Below are 12,191 nucleotides of genomic sequence, written 5' to 3' on the forward strand. Positions count from 1 at the left end.
AAAAACAGCAGACACACCAAAATGCTGGATTCAGCGACACTCTCTCTCTCTTTTCTACAATTCAATCAGCGATTTCTACACAGTGTAATTAGGATTGTGTTTCTGGGGAGAAAGAAAGGGTCAAGCACAAGACCTTTCTGTTATGGGATGGCCTCTGATGGTCAGACCAGGCTCTTATTAAATGTTGAGGAAAAAATGTCAGTGGGAAATGCTGAGTTGTGTATTTCTTTCCCTTTGTTGGTTTCATTGTCTTTGTCATTCCAAACACATGGCCACAGGGATCTAATTAAGGGAGCACAAGTGCTTCCCTCAAGTTAAATCTGCAACTTTAACGTAATTGTCACAGAAGGAATAAATGCACTGGCTGCATTTAGCTGAAGGGCTCTGACTCGCAACTAAATTTGCTCATTGTTTATGTGCTATTAGCATATATACACAAGGGCCTAATTTCCACAAGGAATCAGGGGGACAACAACACATTCCACTCATTTTTAAAATTTTAGGTCAAGTTGCTCACTAAAATCTCTCATCTGCTCAGAGTTACATTCAATTATTGCAATGTGCAAACAGCAGCAATGATAACTATGTAAATAATGTAAAAAAAAAAAAAACCAGCAGCATGTGCCATACAGACTTTACTGATGTGTGCTTCACATTGTAGGCTACACACAGGTGTCCCTATTGTTTTGGTAGACCTCGATAAGAATATTTAGCAGACACTACCAGGGTTCTCACTAGGATTTTTTTACAGCGTAACGGCAGGTCCTTGAGCATGCGCATGTGCAATAGCCTTCATTAAATCTCGCGCGCGGCCGGCCCAGATGCCAGCCAATGAGCGTCACGCAGATGCTCCAAATGCTCGTGATTTAGGTCACTATTCACCATACATGGCATCACGGAAACAACCGAGACATGCTAATTGTAACCCTGAGATTGGAAGCGACTCTTAATTTTAGACGGGAACGGGTCAGTCGGCAGGAAAGTACGGCTGAGGTGGGGAGACATAAATTAACCTAGATAGGCACCCAGTCGATAAAAACAAACGCACAGGGCGTTATCTGTGAAAATAACAGCGTAGCGGCCCTAATCACAGCGTAATCTTTTAAACTGACAGCGTAACGGGCCGTTACGAAATGCGCTGGCGAGAACCCTGACTACTCAAGTAAAGAAATTCACCTCAACTGCACGCTATTCAGAATTTAAAAAAAAAAAAAAAACTAAAAAAAGGGGGAAAATAAGAAAAACATTTAACTAGGAGACTAAAGTTGAGTGTTGACCTTACAACTGCAATTAAAGCTATGCGTTAGCTTCAAAAATCAGTTTCAAAACCTTTAAAAATGATTCATATGCAGTTAATGTGCATGCAATATAATTCACACACCATCGCTGCTTCACAATTTACTTTAAAGTCACAATTTTCTGTAAATGCGCCGTTCTGTTCAAGTTTCCTGGAATAAAATACACCACTAAATATACAGATGCTCAGTTGTGAATGTCACTGTGGATTACTGACATTTCAAATGTGCCATCAAAGGCTAATGCACATTTCATATACTGATTATCTTATGGAAAAATAAATCCATTCAGTGACCTTTGTGGTGCATCTTCCTCTTTCTTGTCTATTGCTACTCCTCGTTCATTATTGGTGAGCTTTCAAGCCATAATCGGATCGGCTCTTAATAATCAACATGGAATCAGGGCGTACATGGTAGTGACTGGCATAAGAAGAGCCGTCCCCTTCTTAGAAGTTTTCTCGACACATTGAAGAAATCTCACATCGTAGAGGTTTCTTCAAGAGCAATCAAAGAGCAAGTGGGCTGAGACATGCACTGATTTTCTCTGACAACATCTTACTGGTGGTTAACTCCACAAACACTGAGAAATTATCAAACTGTTCTCTTCATTAACCTCCTTCCAAGTACCAAAAGCATAAATTTGAATGACTCGTCCATTGAGGCTTTGATTGTATCCTTACAAATTATATTGTCAGCAGTTAAGAAAATAATTACTGGGTTTGACTTGTACAGTCTTTTTTTTTAATCCATCACTGTGCTAAATGTAATTTCAGTCGACCTTGTAATACTAAAATACGCTGCTGTGATTTGCAGGCTACAAATTATTTAACCGGATTTTGCAGGTTTTCAGTTCTTTCATCACTAATTAACATCAAATTAATATTCTATATTTACATTAAAAGGCATGTATTTCTGAAATCCTTTGAAAGTTGGCAAACAGTCTATATATTTCTGTTTTAATAAAGGCTTTCAGATTGCTTTCATTTGGCTTGTACAGTGTTTGTGACCTATTTTTTAAAGAACAGGTGGAAACTCTGTAAATTGGTTTCAAATCTTACTTTGTGATCTTTGAACCTGGGGAAATTGAAAATCGTTTGGGAAGCGGAAGTGTGCACACAGTATACACAACACAAGATCACCTTTCTAATATTGACTTGCAGATCCTTTTTTGCACAGTTGGCTCAAGCCTTAAACATCTCTCCTTTTTAGAATTATTTTTCAAATGTCCTTTAATCTCCTTCCTTTCATGTGTATCTGCTATCAAAGAGATAAATTGATCTGATGAAGAATCGGAGTATTACTGGAAATGCAAAAGGTATTTTTAACCTAAATCTACCTTGCTTTCAGTTTGACTCTACGGCTGCACTGAACCACATCATGGTCGAATACGAGCTTTACAAGGTTCAAAACAATGCACATAATATACCACAGGATAACAGTTAACACTGTAAGCACTGAAAACGAGTTCATTTCACAGAGTGACATTTCCAAACTCTCCTTTAGAGAGCCCCAATTTTCCCAGCGATAAGTAGACAACTATAACCCAACATGTGGGCCCAGCATTCCTGAGCTGTAATGAGTTTAAGTCCCTTTCTGGCCAACTGTGCTGTCTCATTGTTTGATAGCAGTGTTATCCACACTCACTTACCCTTTCTCTTAGGCACTGCAGGGCCTCAGGGACTCAGCTCGTTCTGTGTGTTTACCAATTCCCTCAACCTAGCCTGGGCTCTTGGGGCGTCTCTTGGAAATTACATTCCATAAGGTCCCTGAGACTATTTAGCTGGCTGGGTGGTAATAATTGCAAGGCAAGAAAAATCAGAAGTGTACTTTTCACATACTATGTACAGTAAAATGCTGGTGGATACATGTGCTATGAAATGGGTTTAAAATCCAGTAGCAGATGTTGTTTTCCTGTGTTCAAAACAAGGACGCCAATAATTGATAGTTAACCAATTAATTGTCACTACCAATTTAATTGATTAAAAATATATTAACTTATGAGGCACAAGACAATGACATGCAGGTTGCCTGTCTAAAAATGTTTTGGAGATTTGCTGTATAACCTGGTTGTGCTGCCAGGTGGAGCCTCTTACGGTGTGGGTTTATCACTACAAGCAACCTCTCTCATAAGGAAGTACTGATTTGGTGTTTGGATAAAGACAGTGACTCATGAAAATGTGTTTACTTTTTTGGTAAATCTTGTTACATGTCCATATCATGTTTTTATATGCTAGACAACATATGAGTGAACTTTAGATTAGCATTAGCACAGGATTTAGATTAGCAAAAATAGAATACAGTTCTCATAACTATGTTTTTATTAACCCTTTGCGGTTCAGTGCGCTTCAGTGTACCGCCGGCGGTACGCTTACTAATTTGCATAGGAATTTCAAGAACGGCTGCAAACACGATTATACAAACACTATACGCCGATGGAAAGCTTAGATTCTCATGAATCCGCCGGTATAAACCACTTTCAGATGCGATTACCACAGCGGGTGAGAAAAACACATTTGTCTGACAAAAACAAATATTCATCCATCCGTTCTCTATACACGGCTTCAACGCACACAGCGCGACTCACATTTCCGGGTTCATTATTACACACAGAAAAAAAGATTCCACAAAAAACGGCCATAATCCAACCTTTTACATCCAGACTACACAAGCCAGTAAACTATTTTGTCCAAAACATGTCCTGAAGTCGGTATAAAATCCATGAATCGGTCATTTTCAAGGAAATGCACCTCGCGATGCGCGTCCAATATTCCCTGTATTTTTCGTAATTTTTTTTATTTAAAAATAGAATATTAGCGATTTTTTTGTACTGAAAACGGCTGGAATTGACTGAAGCTTAAAGGGTTAATGTATAGCCACCTGTCACCACTGTGTCTTTGTTGTTTTGTTTGGCACAAGTCCTCTTTCATGGAGTGTGCCATGTGCTGCCGTCATGTTTCTACAACAGTCCAGGATGTACAAAGCTAACGCTGGCTCTTAAGATATCCTGTAGTGTTTGTACGTTGAAGTAGTGGCCTCAGAAGGTTCCCTTGGCACACTTGGAAAAGGATGGTTATTCAGTTGGTTGCAATCTGCAACTTCACTGCTGGATGCCAATAAATCCTACATTTCTATCATTTAATATAAAAATAATCTGTTAAAGCAGCTGTAATGTGGGATGTATACAAATTATACATTACCATTTACAAAAAAAACAGACTTACAAGAAGCATTGACCCGATACCCTGAATTTGTAAGGCTGAATACATATTTCTTGCCAAATGTAGACATTTGAATGGCTACGTTTCTCCACATTTCTGCACATGAAATGCCAAACGTCTGTCTTTTTGACCTATCTCCCCACTCGGAATAATATAATGACTGACTGGCTGCAAGAGCCAAAGGTAAAGAAAGAGTGTCAGGGAAAGAAAGAGCGAGGCTGATAGATCGAAAGGCCATTATTAGACTCATTCTGCATTTTTGGTGGGGAACGACTCTGGAAATTGGAATTGTGCGACCTGCCAGCGACCGATAGGAGCCCTTTCAGTGAAATAAATAAACCAAAAATAAATAGATAACTCGGGTTATTTTTAAATTAAAACAATCAATCAAAGGGAGTGTGCGGAAAAAGAGCAGGCAGGGTGTGCTGAGACTGCCCATTAAGACAGTGGTGAGGTTGTTTTTTCTGCACCTGTGGAAGGGCATAGCTGTTTGCAAAGCTGAATATGGATGCAGTCAAACACGCTGGACACTGGCCATTATCTGCTACCAACACATATGCCGTGCACAAGTTGTTAGGTGGCTCTTTTAATCTCACTGCAGCAAATGTCTCCACTCGCTGCGACATGTCATACATTATGAATTATGCACAACATCTCAATGCTGGCTGCTGTATTTTTACCCTTTATCCGACTGAGTTTAAGATTCCTTGACGCATTTAAATCACATATATGCAGTCATTTTCCAACAGGCAGCACAACACTGATGCAAGAATCAATGCTGGATTTTGAGTAAGGTTTTCTGAATACCTTTAAAGCTTCCCTCTGTGGAGAACGTGTAATACAGACAGGCTGAAGGGTGGTGGGATCAATTTTACCAGATAAAGCTGCATCTACTTTGCTATAATGGAGTCCCATGTGTGACCTTATCACCCTGTCACACATTCACCATAACAAGGCAGTTGATGTTATTGTAAACAACTGATATTGTTAGTCCCCTCAGCCTCCTGTCCTCTCCATTCAGCGCAGGCCTAATTAAGGCTGGATTTAGATGGTGGCATTTGGGTTTGTGTGGGCTGAACGATGCTTTCTGGTAAATGACCACATCAACGTGATGATTCCTCTCTCCGTCTTACCCCCCCCACACACACACTCCCTTGCCCCTCCTCCATCTCCCACTCTACACTCTGTTTCTTTCCATTTCCCACCATGGCCGTGAGTCAGCCAGTGATCCATGCAGATGTGAGAGGCCCCCCTGCTGCGGCCTGTCTAATTGTTATCATATTTTGTCATCTGTGGCCTGTTATTTTAGCCAACTGTAAGGGCCGCATATAAATACCCGCTGACGTTTATTGAATGTCAAAGGCCACTGGGCGGCTGATTGATTTTGACCCCTTTCCAGTGATGTCAGAATGTGATTTGTTGCCACATCATGGCAATCTTAAAAAGCTATTTTCTCCGCCAGTGGAAATACTAACTATCACTCTGAGAGGAAAGCGAGACTCGGATAACTCAGAAATTAAGATTAATGGGCATTTTAGGAAGCCTGCCAGAAACTATGAAGATATTTCTCGGATACATTTAAAGTAGAAAAGGGAATGTCACCGATGGCAATAATTAATAGATTTTGGGTAAAGCTTTGGAGAAAGGGCAAGGCCTTCGTATTTTGAAAAGGTGTGTGTTCAAGCATGTAATAATGGAGAGCTCGAGCTGGCCACACATTAAATAATAGTCCTGCAAATTAATATCCGTATTTGTAATGAAGTTTCTATATATTCTTTGCGAATTAGGGTTATAATATTCAATTTAGTTGATCGAAATAGCATCAGTTAAAAAAATACATATAAAAAATTAAGCCGCACTTTACTTTTTAGAATTCTATTTGTCTAATCTATATGTACACATTTGTGAAATGTGCAAAAAAAAAAATACACATTTCTTTATTTAAAATCTGAAAAGCATGTTGACAGAATTTAATCAGTCATTTTGTAAAAAAATAATTTGTATTCCTTTTTTTTAGGATTATTTTAGTTTGGTAAGCAGGGTCAGTGTTAATATCACAAGGGGAGACCATCTCACTTGATACCATCTACATGACACAAAACAACTATTAGTGAGCAGACAATAGATAAATAAAGCTGATTTTCAACCACAGACCAAGGCTAGCTCATCTGACACAGTTTGAGGGACATCACAATGCCCAATTATCTGTCCAAGTGATCAAACAAACCATTAGACCCTGTAGAGGACTCGTGTGTGAAAAAATTAACTGAACAAGTGGATATTACTTGTCGTGCAGGTGGAAGAGAAATTGATTTGCTCTACTGTAAAAAAAAAAAGTCACATTAGGAAAATCAATCCTCAAGGAAAGTTTTCTTTATGCCACAAAATGTTCAACTCAGAATGCCAGCGACCAATCAGGAGTTGATCCAAGTATTCAGCAAGAAAAGATCTGCTGGCAGATCCACTATTTCATTCTAAAAGAAGAAGAGTGATGGCAATGTTTCTTCGGGCTGCGCAGCCCGGCCTAGTGCCAGGGAAAGCACCAATGAAGAGGAACCGACAACAACTGCACCATACAAGTCAAAGACAGAACAAAAATTCATAACAGATGGACAGCGGAAGTGGTAATGTTCTGCACCATCTGCCAGGGGCATCTCACCTTGGCTGACAAGTGTAGCTTGCTTGCTAGCGTTAGCAGCAGTGTAATCCACTATACCCTTACTATATATATATATATATCTATATATATATCTATATATATATATATATATATATATATATATACACATATATATATACACTATAACGATGACTAAGTGACAGCCTCTAGAATCGTAGCCTGCGCTCACTGAAATGTAGCAGTAAATCAAAAATACACTACAAATTTATTACCAACATTTATCTAATCACACGCTTTATTCATAAATTACTGAAACACACACACACACACAAAGAATTTACAGTTACCTGAACACAACGCATCTGTCATCTTGTTTGTGTTGAAAATACTCTTGGACAAATTAATCAGAGCAGGCCTAATGATTGTTTCTTAAACTATGTGCCATGGGACCCAACCTGGACAACATGTATAGATTTTTGTGCAGTTACATGACTGTGTGTACGCCATAGACAGTATGGTGTACACACAAAGACAGAAATATGCAAATGCATTCTTTTTCTGACTTTTCTAAAGCTGGGTGCATGCCTGCTTCATTTTTTTTTTTTAATCTTACTCATGTTATGAAGATGAACATTTACAAATTAGCCTCACTTCCACTTCCACACATAAGCATAAATAGCTATTTGTAGTACTGTAATGCAATATCTCAGCCATCATTATTAAATGCCACAAGGATGATCAATGATTAATAAATAAATTCATACTGAAACAGACTTTACAAAGAGCTTCACAATATAGGATCAAATAAAATATAAAAGGGAAGTCTGATTGAAGTGTAAATACAATTTAAAAATTAAGTTGAGGGACATTTTGCAGAGCACTGTGTAGACTGAAATATAAACAGTATGAATTGAATGATTTACGTGTTGACACAGTTTGGATGCTCTCAACTGTTTGTCTGAATTCTGCATTCACAAACAAAATGTAAAGAGAAAATTACTGCTATTTTTACACACACAAGGAAAAGGTTTATTTATTTGTCAAGAGACAAGCACCTCAAAAAATTCAAATCAAGCCCTGAGGCAACACTGACAACATCTTTTTTTACCATGCTGTTTCCAATTCAAAATAGAGTTGATGAGTAATTTCTTTTTCTAACAGGATTTAACTGTGCAGCCATCATGTCTGGGTAAAACCTGAATTTAGCTGTCAATAGGCAAAATCAAGCTTAGCGTGAATACACATGTATGGAGAGGCCGACTGATCCATATAGTTTTAGTATCTAGGCATGGTTGAATGAGCCATAGCTCTGCCGTAGTTGGATTATGCTCATTTTGTCGTTTCTTAATATAGAATTTTGTTACTTTTAAACCGACAACTGAATAAGGAAAGTATGGTCTTTTACCTTGCTGACATGTTTCAACTGCATCTGCCGTCTTCATCCGACGTGTGATGACGTGTCCTTTTTATCACGTGGCCGATCTGACAGATCCTCTTCTGGACATCAGAACACTCCACAGCACACAAACTTTCAGTTGCTAGAACACTATACGAACGGACCAGCATCATAACCTACGATAAAGACAGACAGGAGGAGAAACAAATCAAGAACGCACTCACACATTGTCAATATCCCATATGGGCCATAAACAAAGGACAACCAGCCAAAAACAAAGAGAAAAAATGAAAGCAAACAAAAAGAAAACACACACAAAAACTGGACAATAAAAATAAAGACATAATCACTATTCCATATATCCGAGGGATAACAGAATCCATACAACACATAATGAAAAAACACAACAGCAACACAGCAGTAAAACCACATACAGCTATTAGTCCATCCCAAAGACAAAACAGAACAGGACAATAAATGCAACATCATTTATGAAATGCCGTGCAAGTCATGTGAGAAAACATACATTGGAGAAACAGGTAGATCATTGTGACAGATTCTGACAGATTGGCAACGTGATAAAAGGACACGTCATCACATGTTGAATGACGCTCTGAGGAAGACTGCAAATGCAGTCGAATCACGTCAGAAAGGTAAAAGACCATATTTTGCATAGTCAGTTGTGGGTTTAAAAGTAACAAAATTCTCGAGCTCTGCCATGCTGATGTTTTGTTCTAATGGACTAGGGAACAATTCGGAAGCATCCATGAGACACTTCAATGTAACCTGGAGCTTTGATAGCAGCACTCTCACATTGGCTCAACCAGCATCATGAAATAGGCTCCTCAAACACTTTTCCAACTGTTCCCACATATGGTGGACACTTGTTGTTTGCTCTGCGATTGCAGAGGTCTGGTCACCTGATGCAGCACCGTGTCACTCTCCTTTTATGGCCAAATAGTCCTGTGATCAGAGGTGCTGTGATGTGGAGTTTTCTTATGAACTGATTATACTCCTTTGCAGATGCACACATGGACATGATGCTGACTTACTATTTTACTACTTTGCAATCCATTTATGTTCTTATGTCCACTTCTTACACACAGGACGAGGTGTCGGTGCCGCAGCGCTCTGAAATCTATATCCATTGCTTGCGCCATGCAACAATTGTATGCCGCTGTGCCGAACAAAGCACAAGCGTGCGCGTATGACTGCACAGCCAATAGAAAGGAAGCATCCTGGATGGCATGAAGGGCAAAATGGAGAAAAGGCTGGTGCTCTGTTTGTCTGAATTCCCCAGATTATATGACACAGTTTTGTGGTTGTAGTGAGGAGGAAAGCTTTCATACTAGCAGTGTGCAATGCTTCTTAGCACGAGGCAAATACATCTTCACTGTTGAAGTGTTTGCAACAAACTGAAAGCTTCCTGCTTGAGAGGATGGAGATGTCACCCCACTGGAAGTTGTAAAAATTCTACCTATTTTTCTCTTGAATCTGCAACTTTCCAGGAGCTGTGTGGTGAAACCCACGGTGAGCTAAGCGCCACTTTAAAGGACCCCTTACCATACATTTACAGTAGTTCAGTATCTACACATTCAGTCAATGCGTGCACAAGACTGAGAAGCAAGTATACTTCTGCTTGAGCAGTGTAGTGTCACATATTTGTGGTCGCATGGGGACACAAAGTACAATACTTGCCTGACTAACCTACATGTCTGAACAATGTCTGTGGTTTCTCTTTACTTAGCTGGGTGGTTCCTTCTTTATAATTTGGATAACTGGAGTTGTTTAAAAAGGCTATTTGCTGGATACAAACATTACCTTGGTGCAGCACAACTGAGAGGACAAGAAATTCCACCAGTTAAAGTTACTCATTGGTGAAATCCTAAAAGCGCATCTTAATATATAACCAGACTTAAAAATTAAAATGATGCCTGTGTAAAAAGAAAGCAATCCCTACGTGCTATAAAAGGACAGAGAGATGCACTTTGAACACTGTTCACTTTTGTTCAAAGTGCAAATTTATAAAGTCTTGGAGTAATTCAGTCATGCATATGTACATTGGAAACTGAATCTGTAGGAGATTATACCAAAATAACTTTGGCACAACATCACTGATGGAACAAGTCATTGAACAAATTAACTTTTGATAACTCTCAATAGTTAATCATAAAAAACACTACAAGTGACAACCTCATAAAGCTGGTTAAGATTTTGTCAATGGTAAATCTGAAACATGTAGAGAAACATGAACGTAAACCTAACTGACGCATGCCAAGTTATAAGTGCTAGGAAACACTTCTATCAGAACTTTGGACAGCTTTGTTTCTTCAGCTTTGCTTCCTTTCAGTTTCTTGCCTTTGGAAATATAATTAAGGCCAATCAATTGTGCTGCTCGCTGGAAAACATAGGACACCACAAACTCAGGAAAGCTATTACATGCTCATCCACCCACGTTGTCTGTCTCATCACTTCTTCCTGTGGACGGCAATAAAAACCAAATGACATTTTAGAATACAGATTAATGAGCACAGGAGAGTCGAAAGAAGTGAAGACACGCGACAGAGGTCAAGCATGTAATGACTGACCTTAAATTCAGTGGTATCCAAAAGGTAAAACTCTGTGTATGTTTTTATGCTTGAGTGTGTGTCTGTGTGTGCATTCTAATTTGCCTGTTATTTTAAAAAGTCTTCAGATTATATTTACCGTCTGCCAAGTTTTTCAGTATGTTATGATTTAATGGCAGCTGTTTGTGTTTGCTTCAGTGTATTCATGTCTGATATGAAGAATATACACAGATAAACATTAAAACCGCTGACAGGTGAAGCGAACAACATTGATTATCTCGTTACCATGGCACCTGTCAAAGTGTGAGATATTTATTCACCAAATGATGTCAGTTCTTGAAGTTGATCTGCTAGAAGCAAGAATAATGGACAGATGCAAAGATCTGAGCTTGACAATAAACATTTTTGTCTACTATTAATGACTGTATAGACATCAGATGTCTTATTCTGAAACAGCTCTTCTTGTGTGTTTGTGGAAATCTGTGTAGCTGCAGGTGTGCGTATGAATGTGCACAGTTTCTGCTGATTATAGCACAGTCGCAAAAAAAAAAGGCAGTCAGTAATATTCAGACTTTAACATTCTTCTCCAAACTTGTGCGTGAATCATTGTTTTCTCAGGGAGGCAGCTCTAGAGGAGAGTGCTGCCTTTAAAGCTCCAGAAAAATAAGCCCAGCTTGCACCTGTAACCAGTGTAGGTACGATGCGAGACTTGTCTCTGGGGCACACGAGAAGACGGGAGGCAGCCCAGTTGTGTTTGGAAGTCTGCTCCCTCTTCTAACTGTAATAAGACAGAAGCTCTTATACTCTGTAGAGCAGGATGAAAATACACATGTTAGACAGGAACACTTTAATCTTTTCCTGACTCCCTCTTCCCTCACTCCTTCTGCCACTGTCACACAGCTGAACAATGTCTTGGGATGGAGGAGTATGGGATTTGAAAACCTATATCTGCTCTGTGAGACAGAACTGGATCCCGCTCTTCTTTTGTGTTTTGCTGCAGTCATAAATTTTGCATGTAGGAGCACGGGGAGCGCTGCTTACTGAGCGAACCTCGGCAGGCAGCGTGCTGCGCCAAGAGAGGAGGGCTGGGGCTGC

The 12,191-nt window shown here is 39.3% G+C and overlaps 1 long non-coding RNA gene across 1 annotated transcript in view; it reads right to left on the minus strand.

Moving 5' to 3' along the window:
- The window catches only part of LOC127532491 (uncharacterized), a 343,671-nt gene that overhangs the window by 27,523 nt on the left and 303,957 nt on the right, over positions 1-12,191 (minus strand). The window contains exon 7 of the long non-coding RNA XR_007939920.1: positions 8,539-8,705. This is a non-coding gene — a long non-coding RNA (uncharacterized LOC127532491). The remainder of the gene's footprint in view (positions 1-8,538; positions 8,706-12,191) is intronic.

The sequence above is a fragment of the Acanthochromis polyacanthus genome, chromosome 23 (assembly GCF_021347895.1).
Source record: "Acanthochromis polyacanthus isolate Apoly-LR-REF ecotype Palm Island chromosome 23, KAUST_Apoly_ChrSc, whole genome shotgun sequence".
Taxonomy (NCBI): Eukaryota; Metazoa; Chordata; class Actinopteri; family Pomacentridae; genus Acanthochromis; species Acanthochromis polyacanthus.